Source organism: Pristis pectinata, chromosome 20 (genome assembly GCF_009764475.1).
Source record: "Pristis pectinata isolate sPriPec2 chromosome 20, sPriPec2.1.pri, whole genome shotgun sequence".
Lineage (NCBI taxonomy): Eukaryota > Metazoa > Chordata > Chondrichthyes > Rhinopristiformes > Pristidae > Pristis > Pristis pectinata.
Window position 1 is genome coordinate 15,463,782 of NC_067424.1, and position 24,282 is coordinate 15,488,063.

The 24,282-nt window shown below is 41.9% G+C and overlaps 1 protein-coding gene across 4 annotated transcripts in view; it reads left to right on the forward strand.

Annotated features, from left to right (window-relative positions):
• The first annotated feature begins 298 nt into the window (after positions 1-298).
• tfeb (transcription factor EB) overlaps positions 299-24,282 on the forward strand; it is a 67,384-nt gene continuing 43,400 nt past the window's right edge. For all 4 annotated transcript variants that reach the window (XM_052034470.1, XM_052034471.1, XM_052034469.1 and 1 more), the window contains exon 1: positions 299-608. The gene's annotated coding sequence lies outside the window, so the exon portion shown is untranslated. The remainder of the gene's footprint in view (positions 609-24,282) is intronic.

The following is a 24,282-nucleotide window of genomic DNA, read 5'->3' on the forward strand; positions in this document are numbered from 1 at the left end:
TAAAAGAATCCTGTGATGCACTGTGGCTGTTCCATAATAACTCTGATCTGGCATCCATATCCATACTTCATTCCCCTCCCTTGCCCCTACTTCCTTCAAAACACCCATCATATGGTTTGATAGACTGAAAGTGCAAGATTATGGTTCACAGTGACTCCACCTTCTTGCCTCTTAGGGCAGGCCAAACACTTCACCCAAATGAAATCTGCACTGAACAAACCAAGTAGTGACAGAATTTATTTTGCTTGTTTGTGTGAAGGAGGAGTTGATTCCGTGGTACACAATGAGTTAACTGCAATATCACAGATTCTCAGGCTTCCTTTATTGTGTGTCAGAGCATCGCCTGTTCTTGTTGAGGCATTTCAAGAAGTGGGAAGGTCCTGAGCAATATCATAACTTTCAGTGACCTTGCTGAGTGTCAGCCATGCGCACTTAGTGGGAAAGACACACAGGGAGACAGCAGACTTCTTCTTTCCGAGCTCTGTGAGTTATACCCACTAAACCTTCCTTTTGCAGCCACTGGAGACTTCAAAAAGCCTTATTTATATGAAGGAGTAACATCGGCAAGGGTGCAACGCTGAAAACATCAGGTCTGCAGCATAAAGGAGGTAATCGTTTCAAGTCTTTTAACTGCTTCTCTTTATCTGTTAACAGCAAGCAGCACAGAATGAAAGCTGATCTTCTCATTGGGAAAGAACAAGCTTGATTTGTATAGTAACTTTCATAGTCTTGCCTTGCCCTAAAGTGCTTTACAGCCGATACCTTTGAATGTTATAAAAACAGAAAATGCCGGAAACACACACCAGGTCAGGCAGCATCTGTGGAAAGACAAACAGTGTTAACTTCTGAGGTTGAAGATCCTTCATCAGAACTCAGCAAGTTCAGTTTTTATTTCAGCTTTCTAGCATTTGCAGTTTTTGACTTCCATTTTCGAAATGTAGTCACTATTGTTGTAATGCAGGAAATATGCAGTTGATTTGCACACAGCAAGCTCCCATGAACAACATCTGATAGCAACCAGATGGTCAGTTTTGGTGATGTCTTTTGAGTAATAAGTATGGACCAGTACGCCGGAGCAAACTCCACTGCTTTACTTCAAAGTAGTGCTGGGGAAATTTTGCTTCCACCTGACACACAGGGCCACATTTAACATCTTAACCAACAGATGGCAATTTCTACAATGAGACACTTCCTCTGAACTGGTGACCTGGATTATGTGCCCATGTCACTGGAGTGGGACTTTAATCCACAACCTACAAACTCAGGAGAAGAGAGCAGAATGGAGCAGGGTTCTTGCAACTCTTCCTCCAGTAACTTTGGTTATATGGACATTGGATGAAGGAATTTGTTTGTCAAGCGGTTCAGTTGAACAGCTGGGTCACTGATTTGGCTGTCTCACAAAGAACAACAACTTGAGAATAGCAATGGAGGGCCACTAACACTTGCGAGATACCAGTATGTTAAGTCTCTAGGGTAACATCATGCTATTTGTCATAGTTTGGGGATTAGCTTGAGACATGCCATTGCCTTATCATTGTCACATTGTTTGGGAGAGCTTGCCATGAACAAATTGGCCAGTGTGTTTTCTTACATCCAACCAATGATTATATGCCAGAATAAAAAAAACATTAATTATACAGTGTTTTGGGATGCCCTGAGGTTATGAATGCAAATCTTTCTTTTCCCTGTTAAACTGTGTTGCCTTAAAATCTGCAGACAGGGGATCAAAGGCAAATTTACGAGGTAGGAACAATGCAATTTGCAGCAATTGTGCTGTGAGGATTGATATAATGAAATATAGTCGCCGCTTTTGGTTTAACATGCTCTCTGTGTAAAGTCCGAGATGTGGTACACACTCTTGCAGCAGTAAACATTTAACATGAAACTATACAGTTACTATTATTTTTCGTGTAACTTTAGGTAGCAGGTACAGTTCTGGTAAGATACAGAGCTCATTTTTCACTGTTCCTAACGTGCCTTCAATCCACAATTAGAAGAGCAATCACCACAACTTCAGTTTGGTCACCTTGTCGGAGTTTCAGAGTATGAATGGTGGTTGAGAGTAAACATTTCAATCCTGGAGTAATGTTGGAGTTTGGGTGATTTTGATTGGAGAATTGGTTGCAGAAGTTAGCCCATGCAATGGATCGACCATTAGGTTCTTGGTTGTCAAAACAAATGGATGAAAAAATTGGGATCACTGCAGACATGGCATACTGGTCCCAGATCAGAGTGAGGTGGAGTGGAATCTTGCAGAACTTTTGTCGTACTTGCTCAGTGATTTGTGGTGGTCCAATTAGGATAGGAATAAAAATTCCACAATAAAAACAGAAAATGCTGGAAATACTCAGCATCTCAGGGGACACATGTAAAGAGAAGTTTAATGTTTAAAGCAAATGACTTTTCATTAGAACTTGACTAATTCTGCTGAAAGGTTGTTGGTCTGAAACTTTCTCTCTCCACTGATGCTGCTTGACCCACTGAATAATTACAGCATTTTGTTTATTTTTGGACTTCCAGCATCAGCTGTACTTTGATGTTGTTTAGAAAAGAACACAAACTCATGTCAACTTAAGAAGCTTGTGTCCATATACTGTTATTTAGAATTATACAGCACAGAAACAGGCCCTTCAGCCCAGCTCGTCCATGCTGACCAAGTTGCCTGTCTGAGCTAGTCCTATTTACCTGCATTTGGCCCATATCCCTCTAAACCTTTCCTATCCACGTATCTGTCTAGATGTCTTTTAAATGTTGTAATTCTACCTGTCTCTACCACTTCCTTTGGCAGCTCGTTCCATTTACCCTCCACCCTCTGTGTGAAAAGCTTCCCCCTCAGGTCCCCTTTAAATTTTTCCCCTCATTTTAGATCTAGGCCCTCTAGTTTTAGACAATAGACAATAGGAGCAGAAGTAGACCATTCGGTCCTTCGAGTCTGCACCGCCATTTTGAGATCATGGCTAATCCTCAACAATCAATATCCTGTTCCTGCCTTGTCCCCATATCCCTTGATTCCCCTATCTATAAGAAACCTATCTAGCTCCTTCTTGAAAGTGCCCAGAGAATTGGCCTCCACTGCCCTCTGAGGCAGTGCATTCCACAAATTCACAACCCTCTGGGAGAAGAAGTTTTTCCTCACCTCTGTCCTAAATGGCCTAGCCCTTATTCTTAAATCATGACCCCTGGTCCTGGACTTCCCCAACATCTGGAACATATTTCCTTTCTCTATCTTGTCCAATCCCTTAATAATCCTGTATGTTTCAATCAGATCCCCTCTCGATCTTCTCAATTCCAGCATGTACAATCCCAGTCTCTCCAACCTCTCAGCATAAGACAGTCCCGACATCCCCGGAATTAACCTCGTAAACCTACGCTGCACGCCCTCTATAGCCAGGATATCCTTCCTTAACCCTGGAGACCAAAACTGTACACAATACTCCAGGAGTGGTATCACCAGGGCCCTGTACAAATGCAAAAGAATCTCTTTGCTTTTGTATTCAATTCTCCTTGTAATACAGGCCCCTATGTTGGGGAAAAGACTGTGACTATTCACCTTATCTGTGTCCCTCATGATTTTATAAACCTCTCAGGTTTTTATGGTATATAAAAAGAATATAATAATAAGGACATCTTCCATGCTCCAGGGAAAACAGTCTCAGCATATCAGTTCTGGGATATTAGGAATGGGTAACAAATGCTGACGAAAAACATGATGATGCTGGAGGAACTCAGCAGGCCAGGCAGCATCCGTGGAGAAAAGCAGGCGGGCAACATTTCTAGGAGGGAAAAGCAGAGCAGTGATAGGTGGACGAAAGATGGGAGGGGGGGTGGGCACAATGTGGTGATAGGCAGGTGCAGGTAAGAGATAGTGATAGGCAGGTGCTGGGGGGGGGGGGTGGGGAGAGCAGATCCACCAGGGATGGGTCAAAGGTAAGGAGGAAAAAAGGGGGATAGGGGAAAGAGAGAGAGGTGAGGAAAGGGAAGAAAAGAGGCCTAGCCTGCTGAGTTCCTCCAGCATCATAGTGTTTCTCATCTAGATCCCAGCATGTGTCATAGATCCCATGAATGCATTCAAAAAATAATTCATAGAGTCATACAGGATGGAACAAGCTCTTCCACCCACTGTGTTCGTGCTAGGCATCGAGTACCTACTGTATATACACTAATCCCATTTTTCAATACTTTGCCTGTAGCCTTCTATTTCAAATGCTCACATAAGTACTTCTAAATGTGAGACTTCTCTGCCTCCAGCACTCCCTCAATCAGTGTGTTCCAGATTTCAACTACCCTCTAAGTGGAAAAAATTCTTCCAGTGGAAACCAGAGTGCTTGGTAGAAAGCCACACTGTTACAGAGAGAATAATGCGAACTCCACACATGCAGCACCTGAAGCCAGGTCCATGGAGCTGTGAGTTAGCAGCACTATCTGCTGTGTCACTGTGGCACCCAATACAGATTAGAACATTACACTTGAATCTTAAACGTATGCTGACGTTTGTGCAGAATTTCAGAAAACCAGAACATTCTTCATATTTTTTGCCTTAGTGAAAATAAATCAGAATTAGAGTCCCAAGATCTGTTGGGGAAAGCAATCGAGAAATCTGGAAAGCTTGGCAATTGGGATTGAAACTTCTGTCCTTGTTCTACAGGTTCCCTGATATGTCCCAGGTCTGCTTGTGATGATATAATGGGGACATCAGTTAATCAGGCATTCTCCCACTTCCATCTCCAAAGTCTTATCGCTTTAGCATTGTTTTCTGCGTGTGGTGAAGCAGACCAGTTGCCTTCAGAACTTGCGTTATTTTCTTGTTCAGGTGCACCTGCCGCTGCATTAGTTTTAAAATATTGATTTCCCTCTCCAGGCATCTACCCAACCCACCCATGCTAGTTATCACTGCTACACAGCTTCCTCTCATGTCTGCTGTGAGCTAAAAAATACACCACCAGTTTTGAAAAGAGGAACTGTTGCTTAAACCAATGGACCAGAAACTCATTGGTGTTTAGTACTGTTTGGGAACACTTAATGTTTGACAGGTCTTTGATATCAATTTAATCCTGTTGATTTATTTTTAAAACATTAATATTTTTATTAATTGGTGCCTTTTTAATTTGAAGCTCCATTTTCTTATTCTTAGCAAATCTTCCCTGTTTTATCCATTCAACTATTGTCAGTACTGCTATGAACTGGCTTGAGCTGTTTTGCTTAAAATTGAAGTATGTAAGCCTACTCAATCTTTCCTCGCCTTTTGCATTGAAAGCTTGTTATGTTTTCTCCTTGGCCACATTTCCCTGGATCATGAAGCTGAATTCCTTGCATTCTTTCTCACTACAATATGGATTTTAAACCAGGCATCACCTAACTTACACAGTTTGTCAACCTGGACTAATGAAAAGTCAGAATCTGGATCTATATTGCAGATTATTTTAATCTTTTGAATAGTAATTGAGAGTGGATTATTTTTTGTCTCTTCTGTTGCCCACTGGTACAGTCAGCTCAATGCAGAGGGGGTGGAGCTTATGAACTTCCGGGTCATTGTGGCCCAGTGGTACCCTGAATGTACAAACTATCCTCTTACTGGACTCATGAAACTCATGGGAGATGTAGAAGATGCTAGCAGGGCCTGCCTTTGTTTCTGTCTCTGGAGAGAAGATGGTGGTGAACCATCGTGCTGTCAGGCAGGGATTTCCAAGATCAAGGGTGGGCACTGTGGTCGGCGTGGACTGGTTGGGCCGAAGTGCCTGTATCCATGCTTTATTGCTCTGTGACTCTCTGACCCACTCATGATGAAGAGTTTAAGAGATGAATAGACATCAGAGTTAAGAGCTTAACCATATAGTAATGTAAGCTCCTCAATGCCCGTGTCTAGGCATTCTGTTTGCTCTCTAGCTCCTTGCTGTGATGTTCTGAATCAGCACATTAGAACCAAAGCAGTGATGATGCAGCAGCAACTCTCCAATGCTGCAACATTAGCCCAGTGCAAACAGAAACCTGGAAGTGCCCTGCAGGATACTCAGTGTCTGAAGGAGGAAGATAGTTTCGTAACCATCAAGATGTCTTGCAGGGAATGATCTGTTAGTAGAGTTTAAAAGATTGGGCAGATGACAAGGTACTGAACCAAACACATTGGCTGAGACAGTGTTATGTAGTACATGGGCACAAAATCCGGGATGGGTGTTGGTGAATGGATGAGACAACAACAGTTGACAAAATTACTCGGCAGGAGATCCAGTGGGTTAATGGGGGAGAGTCCTGAGGTCAGTGTTCAGTCCAAACAACTGAACAATTCTCTAGTGGATGATAAGATGATGTTTTTGCCAAGTTTGACTTTGAGCTCAACTGGGTAGGATAGCATCCTAAGAACAAAAAAGAGTAAAGTGGGAACTGGAGTGGACCCTGGTATGGTGAGTACTGCTGATGGGCACTATAGCAATGGTTGAACTGTGTTCAGGAAAATAAGCAGAGGAATGGGACTCATGGGAATGGTCTGAGAACCAGCATAGAGTTGATGGGTGAATGGCCTCTTCAGTGGTGAGAAAAATGTGTGTTTTTGATCTCCCCATTATAGAGGCCACCTGGGTTGTGATGTTCCTGAACTGGAGGAAGAGCAGGTGAGTTGCTGTATTGCCTAGAAAGGGTGATTGAGAGCCTGGTTAACAAAGTGGCAAGAAATGAATGGCAGACCTTGTACCCGCAAAATTTATAGGGAACCTGGTTACAATCTGTACTCTGTTGATTCTGTCGGGAATGGCAACAAACCATCAATTTACTTCATGGCCTCTGCTCAGAAGTAACCTTAAGTCAATTCTTCATCTAATATGAAAGACTATTTAGAACTGTAACTGATACAATTATACTCTGGTACATAGGCAAACTTCAGTAGCAAACACTTTTGAAACTGCAATGAAATTGAGCAGCTGGATTGAAGAATTTCACATGAACCCTGCAGATAAGATACAGGGCAATGTGTTTGGTTTAATGAATGTGAAATTCATGCACATGATGAAGGCAGACAAAGGCAGAAAAGAAGTGGGTGTGACAATTCAGTAGAAGTATCAAGTTAATTGAGAGTCAGTTGTTACGAATTAACATTGTGTTAGTTTGCATTTCTGAGGAATTTGATTTTTAAAACCCCATAATAGTTTATTTTAACCCTGTATAACTCATTATTAATTCTGCATAGGAAGGCTTGTCTCTCCTTTTGGGCTCTCTGCCATTGATTCATTGGAAGAAGGTTCAATTACAAACAACTTCCTATTTTAACTGGTTTGCTCTTGGGGATCTCTTCCACAAGAAAATTAAATAAAATCTGAGAATCTCCATTATGAGGGGAATCTACGCAGAAGAAAAGAAATGTAACCAGATTTTATATAATTAGTAACATTAGATTTTGTTTAACTGTATTGTGGAGAAGATCTCCAAGAGCAAACCAGTTAAAATAGGAAGTTGTATGTAATTGAAAAAGGAAGAACTTGCATCTTTATAGAGTCTTTCATAATCTCAGAATGTCCTAAAGTGTAAATAGGTTTGAAATGCAAGCTAGGCCACCAGGGAGAACCCTTTGAATAAGGACATTAGATATAGCGACAGTACAAGACCATTTGACCCCCCCCTCCCCCCGAGCATGATCTCTCATTCATCAAGATCATTGCTGATCTTCTCACTCAGCTCCATTTTCCAGCACAATCCCCCGTCTTTTGATTCCCTTAACATTCAGAATTATATTGATTTCTCTCTTAAATAAATGACTGAGCCTTCACAGACCTCTGGGGTAGAGAGTTCCAAAGATTCAGCATCCTCTGTGTGAAGAAATTTCTCCTCATCTCAATCCTACATGGCCTGGCTCTCATTCTGATAGTGAGTCCTAATTCTAGGCTTCTCAGCCAGGGAAACATCCTTGCTGCATCCACCTGTCAATCCCTGTAAGAATTTTGTAAGTTTCAATGAGATCTCCACTCTTTCTTCTAAACTCTGTAGAATGTAGGCCAAGTTTACTAATCTCTCTTCATATGGCAAACCCACCATCCCAGGAACCTGTCTGGTATATATTTTTAGGAAAGGAGACCAACACTGTGTATAGTACTTCAGGTATGATCTTATGAAGCCCTATATAATTGCATCTTTGATATGCATATTACAATATAGAAGGAGGCGATTCAGCCCATTAGGTCCATGTCAACTACCAACAGCAATCTCATTAGCCCTGTCATCTCTCCTTATTTCACTGTAGTTCTGCAACATCTTCTCTCACATTCCCATCAATTCTCCTGCCATTTACCTAGACCCTGAGATAATTTACTGAAGCCAATTAACCAACCAACCTGTGTCTTTAGGACGTGGGAGGAAGTGAGAGAACCCAGCAGAGAACCACACGGTCACAGGGAGAATGTGCAAACTCCACACAGACAGCACCCGATGTTCAGGTTGAACCTGGGTTCCTAGAGCTGTGAGGTACTGTTGCCCCATTATTACTGTACTTAAATCCTCTCGCAACATAGGCCAATATACCATTTGCCTTCCTAATTACTTATTGCAATTGGCTTTCAGTGACTTGTGTGGAAGGATACTGAAATCCTTTTGAATGTCAACATTACCCGATCTCTCTTCATTTTAAAATATGTTCACTTTTCTGTTTCCTGCACCAGAGTGGATAACATCACATTTTCCATATTAAATTGCATCTGCCATGTTCTTGCCCATTCACTTAGCTTATCTATTTCACCTTAAAGTCTCATTACATTCTCTTAAACATGCACAATCCCACCTAGTTTTTTTTTTATCATCTGCAAACTTAGTGATATGGACCATGAATAGCTGGGGCCCAGGGAGAGATCCCAGCCCACTGAGTAGTTCTGAAAGAGGCAATGAATGGGTGAACAGGTTATTAAAGGATTTCAAAACATAACTAAAATTGTGCAGTGTGGATCTGTGCAATTTTTTAAAAGAAGGGCATTTTGGATTTCTTTTGTTTACCTTTTCCTCCCAACAAGTGAGAGAGCGAGGAGCCAGTTGACCACAGTTTCCGAGGAATGTCACTCTCTGTCTTTAATCATGACAAGCTTCCACACTCTGTCCAAATGGGCCTCTTGTTACAATTTCTTATTCCACAGATGAATGGAGCAGTTAGTTTTGAGAAGTACCTTCGACTGGTGTGGCCCATATTAGGAATACTAAGGTATGATTCTCTATCCATAGAGAGGCATACATTTGTATAGCAAAGAAGTGGGCCCTTCGGCCCACCATATCCATCCTGACCTTTTTGTCCATCTACACTGATTCAATTTGCCTGCATTAGGTCCGTATCTTTCTATGCTTTGTCTTTTAAGCGCCTATCTAAGTGTCTCTTAAATTATTAAGTGATTATATCTGACTCCACCACCTCCTTTGGCAGTGAGTTCCAGATGTCAACCACTCAATGTATGGGGAAAGAAACATTCTCCTCAAATCCCTTTTAAAACTTCTTCTCACCTTAAACCTATGCAGTCTTATTTTTGATACCCCTACCATGGGAAAAAGATTCTGGCTCTATGCCTCATAATTTTATATACCTCTATCAGGTCAACCCTCAGCCTGCTTTGTTCCAGGGGAAACAAATGCAGCTTGTTCAATCTGTCCCCATAACCAAATTCCTCCAATACAGGCAACATCCTGGTGACTCTCCTCTGCACTCTCTCCAGTGCAAACACATCTTTCCTACAGCGTGGCAACCAGAAATGCACATAATACAATAACTACAGTGTAATCAGTGTTTTGTATAGTTGTAAAATATTGTCCCATCTTTTATATTCTATGCCCCAACCTAGGAAGGCAAGCATGCCATAAGGTTTCTTCCACCTGTGTTGGCACTTGAGGGAATAATAGATTTGAACCCCAAGGTCCCTCTTTTTTTTTTTAACATTCCTTAGCACCCTACCGTTTACTGCATACGTCCATCTCAAAATGCATCACGTCACACTTATTAGGATTAAATTCCATCTGCCAATGTTCTGCTGAACTTTCCATCTGATCTATATTCTATATTCTGCTGCAGCCTTAGACAACCTTCCACGCTATCCACAACACCACCGACTTCTGTGTCATCTGTACACTTACTAATCATATCTCCCAAATTCACATCCATGTCATTAATATATATAACAAACAACAAGGGTCCCAGCGCCAATCCCTGGGTCAACCACTGGGCACAGACTTCCAATCACTACGCTCTGTCTCCCATCCCCAACCCAACTTTGGATCCAATTAGCCAGCTCTCCTTGGATCCCATGTGCCTTAACCTTCTGGACCAGCCTACCATGCAGGACCTTGTCAAGTGCCTTACTAAAATCCACATAGACAATGTCTACTGTCCTGCCTTCATCAATCTTCTTAGTTATCTCCTCAAAAAACTCAGTCAAAATAATGAAGCAGGATTTCCCCTGCACAAAGCCATGCTCAAAGTGTTAGCAAAAAAGCTTTCAAATTCTTGCAGCTCACCTTGGATCCTCTTTACTTCTTTTCAGTCTTCCCCCTCCCTTGCACTGTTTCAGGCATGGACTTTCATTGGTTCACAGATGTCAGCAATTTTGTTTTGCAAAAGTCTTCCTCGTCCCAAGGGGCTTCAAGCACCACCTCCCACTAGCTGAAGATTTACTCCCCAAATCATCAGTCCATCATGAGATACTTTATATATTATCTTCACTTCAAGACAACTTCAAGAAAATTATGGGTAGTTTGATGAACTACACAACATGGCCTTTCTGGACCTTAAGTTCCTTCTCAACTTTAGCTGCCCTCAGAAATGCAACTCCCTTCTATATCTGCTACATTATGATATGCAAGTTGTGATTATGACCAATGGATCCATACAGACACAATCCCAATACAGATTAAGTCAAGCAAGGCTTTGTCATTGCTCCAACTCTGACCTTTACTGGTGCATTATTACACCTCACATCCCACAAACTTCCTGCTGCAGTGGAGCTAATCTATGGGATGAATGGGAACGGTTCAATCTCCATCACTTCCAGTCCAGAAACAGACTGTGTTCTGCTATGTAACCTGCAGAAATGGAGAAAGCGTTATACAGGGGACAATGTGCACCCACTTCACTAATCCTCATCTCTTCATGTGTAGGTCTTTGACATCACTGCAATTAGTGTCAACCTGACCATACTAGACTTATGTGACACAAATTGTATTTTCAGAGTGATTTAGAATTACATCATCAACTACCCTGTTTTGGGTCGAATGGACTGGGTTTTAAATCCGAATGCTTATTTCCCTCCATGCTTATTCCTGTAACTCTTCACGAGCAGCTGAGAGTGGGTCAGGTTCTCAAACAGTTTTTGTCAGTGGCATTCCAGCCTGGCTCCCAAACACGCCCACTGATATGTTGCAGACGTGACAAGAAGTTGACACTTAATGTTTGTGACGTTATCACAGCCAAATAGAGAGAAGGATTCATTGACACTTCTGAGATGCAAATAATCTTTACTGTTGAAAGCAGTTTCTAGATAGAGTAAAACAAGCAAGTGAAGACCATTGGTAAATGCTAATTTCCAGAAACCCTTGAGACACACATCATTGGAGTTTGGCATGAATGCAGCACTGTTCCTGCAACATAACTCAATTCTGCTTGCCTTTCCGGCATGTGGACATGCCATGGGTTGCTGGTGCAGAGGCCTGAGGTCAATTACCATTGTAATTCACAGGCACAAGGAGTGCACTGTTTGGCGCTGATTTACATGCTGTGCGCTCCCTTCCCCGTCTTTGATCTGTAGCCAATGCCAAGCATGCAGAGATTCGAAGCTTCTAACCAGCTAGTCCAAACGTTCTGCAGAATCGGATGATGCAAAATGTTGCCATTGGGGCCATCGTGCTTGTGCCAGACCTTTGAAAAACCACACAGAGACTCTTTCTCCAATTTTCTTTCTGAAGTTACTCATATGATCTAATCAGAAAATACTGCAAGTACTCAGTAGGTCCTGCAGGCAGCATCTATGGAGAAAGAATATACTTTCATCATCCTTCTGGCAGACTATAAAAGAAACCATTCTGGTCTCTCCTCTGAATTTTTTGCTAAATAAAATAATTCTTTGTTTTCTGGTTAGCATGATTATGACAGGGAGGATAGTTATTCTGCCAAAACTTCAAAAATGTAAACACCTCCATCATATATCCCCATAGCCTTTTCTGCTGGGCTCCAGTGTCTTCATGCAGTTGAAGTCCCTCATCCCTGGTACCAGCCTAGTAAAGGTATCTCTCAAGGCCTTGGCAATGGTGCAGCTCATATCCCATGCCATCCCACTCCAGCAGCTTGAGATCAGCTTGTGGCCCCATACCTGAAGTGACTACAGCCCCTTCTCAAGCATGGCAGCTCGGTCAAGTGCTGCTTCAGGCTGGCCAGCTCACCCTTCTGCTCCTCTGGCCTGTGCACTTGGTAATGTAGGTGCAAAGTCAGTAGTGAGGCCCATTATTCTTAATTAATGGTGCCCAAAGTAAGACACAATATTCCAGCTTCAGTTTAACCAGTGGCTTATAAAAGTTTAACTCCACTTTTTGTTTGACCTCTGGTTCTGTTAATAAAGGCAGCATCAGGTTTGCCTTCATACTATAACTTAAATTGTTAAATACCTAAATAACTTAAATAGCACAAAGGGACATAATTTTAAGGTGATTGGAGGAAGGTATAAGGGGGATGTCAGGGGTAAATTTTTTACACAGAGTGGTGGGTGTGTGGAACACACTGCCAGCAGAGGTTGTGGGGGCAGACACATTAGGGACATCTAAGAGACTCTTAGACTGACACATGAATGATAGAAAAATAGGGGGCTATGTGGGAGGGAAGGGTTAGATAGATCTTAGAGCAGGATAAAATGTCGGCACAACATTGTGGGCCGAAGGGCCTGTACTGTGCTGTAGTGTTCTATGTTTATTACCTTCAGGGAGGTTATGCTTCAATTATAAAGAGCATTGGTGAGACCACAGCTGGAGTACTGTGTATGGCATTGGTCTCCTTATTTAAGCAAGGATTGTACTGCACTGGAAGCAGTTTAGAGAAGGTTCATATTTCTTCCTAGTATGGGCATGTTGTCTAATGAAAAAAAGTTGGACAGGCTAGGCTTGTACCCACTGGTGTTTAGAAGAGTGAGAGGGGCTTGATTCAATCAAGGTACTGAGGAGTCTTAACAGGGTGGATGTGAAGAGGATCTTTCTTGTGGGGAATCCAGAATGAGGAGTCACTGTTTTAAAAACAAGGATTCCCCCACTTTAGGCAATGATAAGACAGCAATTTTTCTCTGAGATTTGTGAGTCTTTGGAAATCTCTTCCTCAAAAGGCAGTAGAAGTAGAGTTTGAAATAACTTTAAGCTGAATTAGATGGGTTCACTTTGCATACAGTCAGGCTGGGTTTTAGTTTTAGCAAGGAGCTAAAAGGTTAACGTGGGTAGACTGGACCGCAGAGTTGAGGCTACAATCAGATCACTCTTGGTCTTATTGAATGGAAAAGCTGGCTTGAGGGGCTAAGTGACCTAGCCTTTGAATGTAGGTAGGTTCCCAGATTTATTTAGCAAGATCTCCAGGTCTTTCCCCTTTTAAAATTGTACCAATTCATTCATATTGACATTACTCACTCTTCCTCCTAAAATCCATCACTTGTAACTCTTCCCTTTTTACTTTGGAGTACGAATAGAATGATGGGAGTTTGGAGCCACTGATATATTTTCAATGCACCCTCTCTGTCATCTTGCACTGCTTCCAGCTCTCACTGAACGAGAAGCTCTAGTTAAAAGGCCTTTTACTTCTGCTACGTAACCTGAACTTTGGACTGATGCTCAACTGAAAGAAAGAACTTGCATTTCTTTGGCATCTTTCACAACCTCTGAATGTCCAAGAGACCTTTATCACCAATCGATAAGGTCCTCCTGACCAGTTTAAGTGCAGCAGTGTCCTGGGATAAGTCCCTTTGCTCTTCAAGTGGTATCATAGGAGAATGGGCAGGGATTTAATATTTGGAAGTGTGCCAGGGTATAAAACTAAAACCCTACCTAATCGTGGCCAGTGTGAATTTGATTTGAGCCCTGGGACTTGTAATTTCTTCCAAACCCGTGTCCAAATGACACAGAAACATTTGCAGAGAATTGAGCTTGGACACTGACACCAGATTTGACATCTGCACCTGAAAAAGAGAGAGTCCAAGCCTGGGTGAAGTCCCTCATCCATGCCCACCCCCTACCATTCCCACACCCCTCACCCTTCTATGGGTGTATGCCACTGCCTAACAGTAGCGCCAGGCAAACTAGAAGCCATTGCCTGGGAAATTGATCTCTGACCATTGGCAATATTTGGTATTCACTCCCAGGATGAGTATCACTGTCTGACCATGGAGCAGCGGTGAACTGGAGACAATTGCTTGAGAAAGCACATCACAAGCACAGCGAAGGCCGTGTCTGTATTTTCTTGAAATAAATATCACATTTTGCCACCAGCACTGAGCCAAATGAGATGATGGTGCCCAGAAAAAACAGTCCAAGTTCCTTGTACACTTCCTATTACAGACATCACTGCTGACTCTGGCTTGGAAGCAAACTTGAAACTCAAGCTTGAGAAACTCTCTGCAAGACTAGACAACATTCACTGTCCCCTTCCTTGCTAAGTAATACACCCTGCCTCTGACACCTGAAAATTATCCCTCTCACCCTGTGTGAAGGACTGACTTAATAATGGTACTGAACCAACCTAGCACAATCTGGCCTGAAACTGAATATTTCAGCAGAATGTGCTCCTGATCCAATACATATAGTTGGGTCCCATTGGGCTCAAGTTGGGGGCCCAGGATATCTAATGTATCATCAAAAAAAGTAGCCTAGATTTTAATGCCCAAGTCTCTCAAGTGGGATTTGAAGTTGTAACTCATAAGTGAAAGTATTACCCACTGAACCTCAGATGACACAACTTTTTGAAAATAAAAAAACCTGCAGATGCTGGAAGTCTGAAATAAAAACAGAAAATATTGGAAACAGTCAGCAAGTCAGGTGGCATCTATGGAAAGAGAATCAGAGTTCACTTTTCAGGTCTGAGACCCTTCTGAAAATTAGTTCACCAACTAGGAATTTTTTTAATGTCTTTTCAGATTGAGTTTTGATCCCTCTAGTGTGGTACAGGGTCACTAATCCAGGAAAACATCAGCATCAGTTCCAGGATGGTATAATGTTAATAAGTCACAACTGCAGTGATGTGAACTACAATATAACTTTAGTAACCCTGGATTAGGGTAGGAAAAGAATGGTTTGACATCTCATTTAAGGGTCAGCGCTGTGCGCAGAGCCGCACTCCCTTGATTGACAGTGGAATGTTGGGCCAGATCACACACTTTGTCTTGACTCCCTGACCTGACTCTGAACAAGACCTCTACCAGCTGAGCTGGCATACAGCCATTTGGGTGACAATATTTTTGATGATGGTTTTAATGTAATAAATAAGGAGAAGCTGCTTCCATTAGTAGAAGAGTCTATAACCAGAACTGAAGTAACTGGCAAAACAACAAGTGGTGATCTGAGGAAGAAAATATTATGCAGTGAGTTGTTTGGATCTGTAATGCACTGCCTGAAAAGTGAATTGAATAAATAGTTGAAGGCTTTAAAAATTCCAGAGCTATGGAGAAGATGCAGGGTATTGGGATTAATTGGTTAACTCTTCCATAAGCATAGTAGCCCCATAGGCATCCTAAGCCGTGTAAATCTCTGACTCCATGTTGGGTTAAAGATAGGAGTTGCATTTTGCTGTTATGCAGCCCAGAGATGATTGACAGGTAAGCACCCAAAGTTGGATTCACAGCCCTATTAGCAACACCGACACATTCATTCCAATGAATTGATTACTGAGAATCCTGGTTAAAGCTATACTTTGCTAGAAGATGCCCCCTGTAGGAATATGTGTTGCATATGCAAGTCAGAAAGTTCTATTGTCAACAAGTTGTATATAAGCATCTGTCAGAATCAGTGTGCATGAAGAATAACCCCATTTTAAATTGATACTGGGACTGCTCTAATTTTGTTTACCTTGTATACCACAGCTGTGCTATCTTTTTATTAACCAACATTGATTTGAATGAGTAACTATTTCTCCTCAGAACCTTCTTCACTTCTTCCTCCTGAACTCCCGATTTCATTCATTTTTTTTGTCTTGCATTTTCTTATCCTACTCTACCTTCTGTCAAATTCACTGTTTCCTCTCTTGCTCTGCTCCACCCTTTCCCAGATTTCAAAACTAAGGAAGTCCTCATTGCCCTTAATCCTGCCTCTCCACTGAAAACAGTTTGCAACTCAAGCCTAGTGTTATTTCATTAGCTACCTTCACTTTGACATTATTCAGTCTTTGCTTGTCACTAATGTGCAATTGACAGTCAACTACAGGAAGCAACTACTTCCATACATAAATATTCTGGATGCCTTGCAGAAACAGTAACGAAGCGAAGTCATTGTTGCTGAATCACAAAGATGTTTCAGGTGGATGGCAAAACCTTGGTGAAAGAGCTGAAGATTGAGAGCATTCTGTTCAGCTGCCTCTGCTGTTATCCTATCCTCTTGTCCTCTCAAAGAAACCTTCTGTGATTCACCCCTGTCCTGGCCTTGCACTCCTGCTTCTCTGTAGTTACACAAAAGTTCTTCCACTTGAATACGTGGTGGTAACCAATTCAGAAGCAACTTTTAAAGAGCATTGGATAAGAATCCGCAGAGGAAAAATCTGCTGAATATGGGGAAAGGGCAGGGTGGTGCTTTCAAAAAGCTGACGCAGGCACGATGTGATTAGTGACCTCACTCTGTGCTGTTCTGCTCCATTCTCATGGAATTCAACCTGTCCATAAGATCCCACCACCTACTCACTTGTAATTCCCTGAATAAATAATCACCCATCTCAGCCCTCCTGCAGTGGCGCAGTGGGTAGTGTTGCCGCCTTACAGTTTCAGCAACCAGGGTTCGATCCTGACCTCCGGGTGCTGTGAGTGTGGAGTTTGCATGTTCTCCCTGTGACACTGCATGGGTTTCCTTCAGTTTCCTCCCTCAGCCCAAAGACTTGCTGGTAGATTAATCGGCTCCTGTAAATTGCCCCTGGTGTAGGTGGGTGGCGGGGGAATCTGGGTGAAGTTAGTGGGACTGTGGGAGAGAAAAACAATGTGTGACAGTGAAGTAACTGGGGGAATGGGATTGAGGGAATTGTTCCGAGAGCTGGCATAGACTCAATAGGCTGAATGGCCTCCTACGTCGCAAATATGAGTAATGTTGTAAACCATCACACTCCATGTAGTGTTTCCCTCATTTTAGATTACTGCCATAATGCTAATTCCCACAACTCCCGACATCCCCTCAACCTCCTTGCAACATCACTTTGGGTCAAATAGTCTATGCTCTGTCTTGGTGAACAGCCCTTCTGCAGCTATATTTTCATGTCCAAAGTGGGTGAGGTTAGTATGCTGTGATTGAGAGGGAATGTAACACAGAGCAGTGTGAGAATGAGGTAGATTTTAAAAAAATAATTTTTCTGGTAAATTGTTTACCTTGCCTTTAAACATTGTGCAATGTTTTTTGTGGTTTAGCTGCAGAAGGCAGTCAGTGCAGTTGAACTAAATCAAAAAGGGGAAGAAGGTGATGAGTTATAGAAAAATATAGCCTGTGGTTTATTTAACATTTCCCCTGTGTAATAACCCTTTAGCTGTGCTGAATCAGTCCACGTAGTTCATGCCAATTAAACATTGACTACCCACTCACATCTGCCACTATAAGATTCATTTACATCTTGCACATTTCCTGTAGCTCTAGGGTCCTGTATGCAAAATTACAAACAATATAAAGTAAAAGATGAGCTTGCCTCTGACTACTCATCCTGTACCTGGAATGTAGTTTATTGAGAGATGGCTGATTTTCTGTTCACCTGTAGAGTGATGGACAAAGGCAAGAGGCATTTCAACTGTGAGGGCTTCACAGACGAGCCTTAATATGATTCTACCCATGCCCTACTAAATAATGATTTAAGAGCTGGAGCAGGGGTTTATATCCTTCCTCACCTCGCCATGCTCTCTGTTCTCTACCTTTTTCTGGCTGCCTCCCTCATCACACCAAATGTCAGTCAATTGAAGTTGCATCTTGAGATCAAGTCAGGTCACGTCAGGGTTTTAATGAACTGATGGTACCAGTGTAAATGCTTATCATGAGCAAAGTGCTGGGAGAGGTTGCAAAGTTTTCACAGCATGTTTAGCTGTTAGTTTTAATAAATTCTTTCTCTGAAATAAGAATAGAATTTAATGTTATTCAGGTTGTTATGGAAGATACTTTCTTTTGGAAAGTTGCTAAAAGATAGCATGTAGGTACAACAAGCAGTTAGGGAGGCAATGGTATATTGATCTTTATTTGCAAAAGATTTGAGTGCAGGTGTAAAGATGTCATACTATAATTACTAAAGGCTTAGGACTGCATTGCAAATTCATCAGACCAATTCCTGAGATGCAGGTCTGTCACATGAGGAAGGATTGAGTAGGCTAACCTCAATCCCTTAGAGTTTAAAAGAGTGAGAGGTGACCTCATTGAAACATCTGAGAAAATTTATGACAAAGTGGCAGCCATTTCGCCCACTGTTTCTGTGTCAGTTGACAAAGAGCTAGCAAATCTAATCCCATCAATCAGCACTCTTCCCATAGCCCTGCAGTACTGCTCCTCAAGTGCACATACACATGCCTCTTAAACGTAGTGAGGGTTTCTGCTTCATCCAGCATTTTGAGAAGTGACTTTCAGGACCCTCTCACCTTTCCACCAACTACTTTACATGACCTGGTTTTTGATTCTTCAGGTGAGGGAAATAGGGGCTTTCTATTTACCATATCTTGGGTCCTCATAATTTTATTTACCTCAATTAAGATTCCCCTCTGTGTCCTCTATTCCAAAACAGCTTTGCTAATCTTTCCTCGTAGTAATATCTTCTCGCTCTGGTGACATCCTTGTAAATCTCAATCACATCTTTTCTGTAATGTGGTGGTCAGAATTATATACAGTGCACAAGCTGTGGTTAAAGTACTGTGTGCAATTGTAAAATAACTTCCCTGCTCTTGCACTCTGTGTCTTAGATAATAAAGGAAAACATCCAGCGTGCCTTCATAATCACCTTATTTACCTGTCCTACTATATTTAAGGATCTGTGGGTATATATTTCAATGTCCCCCTGTTCCTTCCTGATTCTGAAAATCCTTCCCTGTATTGTATATTTCTGGTGCAAAATACTCTAAGACATAACTCTAAATTCTGTGTTTCCAAATATGAGGTGCATACACAGGGACCATTTTATCTGTATAAAAACAAGGTACAGTTTCACTCAGGATAGGGTTTTGCTGAATAGTTTTGGTAGGTGTCGATCTGTTACTGTAGAACATGGTACAGTTTTGGGTTTAGGTGTCTCATTGAGAACAATGGAGTATATAATATGACCTTCAATGTCATAAGAAAATATGAAAAAAAATGAATACAGATGGGTACACATATAAGAACAAAGATGAAGTAAATTGAGAGAGGTACAATTTAATATTAGTAAAAAATTATGATAGAGGAAATAATAAAACAAAACAAACTACTAGAATATGATGGTATCATCACAGTTCATTGCAAGTGGTAAATTGTAGATGCTGTAATCACAATCTTCCAAAAGTCTTCAGATTCAAGAATTCTCCCATTAGTCTGGAAAATTCCCATTACTAAAGAAGAAAAAGGGAAATTGGACATGAAAGCTGCATGAGTCTAAAATCAATTGTGAGGAAATTACTTGAATGTGCTATTAGGAACAGTATGGGCTTTTGAATTGGTCAGAGAGCAAGCATGGATTTGTAAAGGATGTCATTTTAAATCAACCTCATTGAATTTTTTGGAGCAGTAACGAATGTGACTGATAAAGTAGTGTTATGGAAGTTATTTATATAAGCTTCTGGAAGGCATTCAATAAGATTACATATAAGTGAGTTCAAACAAAACTGAGGGCCAATTGAATTGGAATTAACCTTTTGACTTGAACAAGTCGGGAGGCAGAAAATTGAGGAATCCATATTAGAACCTCAACTTTCCAATATATTTACTAATGAAGACACCACATAACCCAAGTGTGCTGATAATCTCAAACTAGGTGACACAAGTGAATAGTTTAGATAGGAGCAGAAAATCGTAGCGGGGCAATGATGAACTGTGTTAGGGTTAGTGGGCAAAACTGGATGATGGGAGTTCAATGTGGGGTGTCACCCAATTTAGTTAGATCAGTTAGATTAGTTAGAAAGTTAGATCAGCAAATCTTTTAAAGACAAGGAACAGAGGATGATGGGGGGGGGGGGGTGGGTGTCACGGGGACAGATAAAACAATTAAAAAGGAGAATGGATTAATATTAAGGGATGTGGAGTACAGAATATGTTGTAGCAGAATGGAAATCTGATTACTCATTCTGTCGTGTGCTGTGTTCAGTTCTTGCTACTACACCTCAGGATGGACAGATTGGTTTTGGCAGCCCAGATTCAATTGAGTGATACCTAAGCTAAAAGGGCTAAATTTTGAAAATAGCTTGCAAAATCTTGGTTATATTCGTTGAGTTCAAAAGATAAAAGGCTTTCAACATGATTAAGGCAGAGATTTGAAAGGGCATAAAAATATTTAAAGAAAACGGAGGCAGAGCAAAATTCAATTTAGACCGTTTTCCGGGTATGTCAGACCACACTTCCTGATCAAAAGATAGTGAGACTGGAATTCTCTTCCCACAGCATGTTGTTGAATAGGATGATTCAGAACTGAGATTGATAGACTTTTGTGTTGAGACGTTTGATAAATTGAGGTATAGATCAGCCACGATATAATAATTTCTGACCCTATATTTTCCACCCAATAACACAGGGGTATGTAACTGCTTTGTCACTGTGTAAGACTGAGGGACAGGAAGGGCTTCGACCTACCAAGGCTCCCCCGTTCTGGAGTCGAGGTTCCTAGTTTGTGACTGACTGCTGGTTGTTTCGAAACTGGCAGAGAGTGGAGCCAATGAGAACGGATCTCACAAGTGATTTCCCGTTGCTTTGCTGATCTGTGGGTGGTCTGGGTGCTGAATTTACTTGAATCCCTGATCGATGCTGACAACTCTCCATCACCCTGGTCTCCTCTCCCCCTGCTCCCCCCACACACACGTCCCCTCCCCTCTTCCCCTACCCACCTCCCTCCTCTCTCTCCCCTTAAGAAACTAAAGCTTTTGTAAACAATGCAATAAAACATAAGTGTTTGGAAATAACTAACAGGCCCTTCATTTTTTACGGTCAAAATAATTAACTTCTCATTCCGAATCTTTCCTTGAAATCGACAAGGCTGTTTCATATTTCCAGTACATTTTTATAAAATTTCACAATTAGGGTTCTTTTTAACTTGTTGAAATCCTGATCTCCAGAATCGATTCTGAAACAAGCGAGTCTCCTTCCCGAATACCCATTCGCCTATAACGGGAAGGAGCAATAATATAAACGGTAAAGCTCTTCAGTATTTCTCAGATCAGTCGGAAGTGGCCGAGGTCGGGACGGGGGAGCAGGAGACTGCGGTTGAACAGACGACAGACAATGGAGCAAGTTGCTCCCCTCTGCAGAGAGCGCGTCAGGCCCTGCTGACTGTCACATGCACTACATAGCGTGCGGCTGTTGGTGTGGGATTTAATAACATTATTCGCAATTTTGTTTTTGTCAAATGTGGGATTACGAATGCGGGGGTTGACTTGTCTGAACAGCTGGCCTGCAGAAAGGCACTTCTCCCTCCCTTTGATCTCCTGCTCCCTTTTATTTTGCTCACACCCCCAAATAAGGGTCAACCAGTGGTACATGGTAGAAAGAGGCCCCTCCGTCCTCTGTGTCCACGTCGACCGCCACCCATTTATACCAATCCTACACTAATCCAATTTTAATCCCTCCACTTTCCCCAGATTCTACCACTCGCCCATACTCTAGGGCCAATTCACCTACCAATCCATATGTCTTTGGGATGTGGGAGGAAAATGGAGCCCCTGAGGGAAACCTAAATGGTCACGGGGAGGACGTGCAAATTGGCACAAGGACACAAGGAAAAAGGAGCAGGAGTAAGCAATCAGGCCCTTAAACCCTGCCCCATCATTTAATGACTGATCTAAGCTGGCCTCAACTCCTGCACCATTTCTCCATAGCCCTATATTTCTTGATCAATTAAATATTTATCCACCTCTAATTTGCATATTTCTAATGATCCAGCTTCCATCAGCCAGTGGGGTAGAGAATTCCAGAGATTTGGTACCCTCTGCAAGAAAAAAATTCTATATACAAGTTTTAAATGACTGGCTCCTTACTTTGTAGTTATGCCCCTTATTCAAGACTTTCCCATTAGCGAAAACATCCTAACATCTACCCTGTCAAATACCTTAGAATTGTATCTGTTTGAATAAGCTCACCCCTTGTTCTTCTTAACTCCAAGGAATGGAGGCCCAAGCTATTTAATCTCTCTTGGGAGGAGAACCCTTTTATCCCTAAATTAGCCTGGTGTATCTTCTTCATACTGCCTCCAATGTTACTGTATCTCTTTTCAGGTAAGAGGACCAAAACTGTGCGCAGTATTCCAGGTGAGGCTTCACCACCAGCCTGTTCAATTGCAACAAAACCTCCCTATTCTTAAACTCTAATCGCTTTGCACTGAAGACAAAAGTGCCTTCTGAACCACTTGTTGGACTTGCCTGGGAACTTTTTGTGATTCATGCACCAGAACACCTAGCTCCCTCTGTATTTCACTCACTTACAGTCTCTCCATTTAAGATTATAGTCCGCCTTTTGATTTCTCTTAGCAAAGTGCATGACCTCCCACTTCTCCATGTTAAACTCCATTTGCCAGTCTTTTGCCCACCTGCTCAACCTATCTATATTCTGTCGGAGAATCACAGTATCTATATCATAACATGTCCTTGCACCTATTTTTGTGTTATTGGCAATTCCAGAAACCTTGCATGCTGTTTTTTCCTCCAGATTCTTAACGTAAATAGTGAACAATTGTGGGCCAAGAACTGATCCCTGCGGTATTCCATCAGTTGCCTCCTTCCATTCTGGAAAGGATCTTTTTATTCCAACTCTGTTTACTATGGGACAGCCAGTTTTCAATCCATTCTAATGCACTTCTCCCGATTCCATGGGCATTCAATTTATGCACCAACCTCCCATGTCATACCTTGTCAAATGCCTTTTGGAAATCTAAATGAAAGAGGTTCCCCTCTATCAACTCTCCCTGTTACAACCTCAGTGCTTTACCCCTGCTCCCTGTCAACTCACCCTCACCCCCCACCAAGGCTTGTTTTCTTGCATTGGTTGGACATAGCCCACCTTGCCTATGTGTTCTTCCTCCATAGAACTGAGGATCAGACCTGGCTCCCAATGCCTCCTGACACACAGGCAGTGGCAGATGCAGGTGCTTACCTTGAGCTGAGGTGTTCTCTGCTAATAGGGGATCATGTTTAAAAGAAAAAATACACACCATAGAGTTTAAAAAAAGGACTTCTGTTTGCCTCCACCTTGTTCCCCAAGCTGCTCATGGTTCATAATGTAGAAATGGAGTGAACCTGGTATGGTGAAGTTATTAACTCAATGGGATGTAGTTGGATCCCAGTGTTGTTGTCTTGCTCTGGAATTTCTTGCCAACTTCTGCCTCTCTTCCACTTCCTCTCATTAACTCACCACTTTGACCAAACCTTTGATCGCCTGTCTCAATATCTCTGTACACTGTGGTTAAAATTTGTCTGGTAACTCTCATGTTAAAGGCACAATGAAAAAGTAAATGTATTTTTGTAAGTTCACCAGGATTTTGAGGGTATTTCAAGAGCCGTGGTGGTTTGGGGCTGGAGTCACAAATAGACTGAGGTGGCAGATTTCTTGCACTCAAGTCCTGTTGGGTTTTATTTTAGGTGATCCAACACCTTTATTGCTATTTTCATCAATCACTTATTTTTATGAACTGTCCTGGTGGAACATGGATTTATACGTCCAATCTTTTTGTTAAAGAGTCCAGTAGCGAACATTGCGTGACCTGACCCAATATATCTGCAGTGTTTTAGACCATAAGCCTTAAATACACTGAATGACTTGGCCTCCACACCCTCTGTGGCAATGATTTCCACCACCCTCTGGCTAAAGGAATTCATCCTCACCTCAGCTTCAGAGGGACCTCCCTTTATTTTGAGGCTGTGCCCTCAGATCCTAGATTCCCCTACTAAAGGAAACATCCTTTCTACGTCCACTTTATCTAGACCT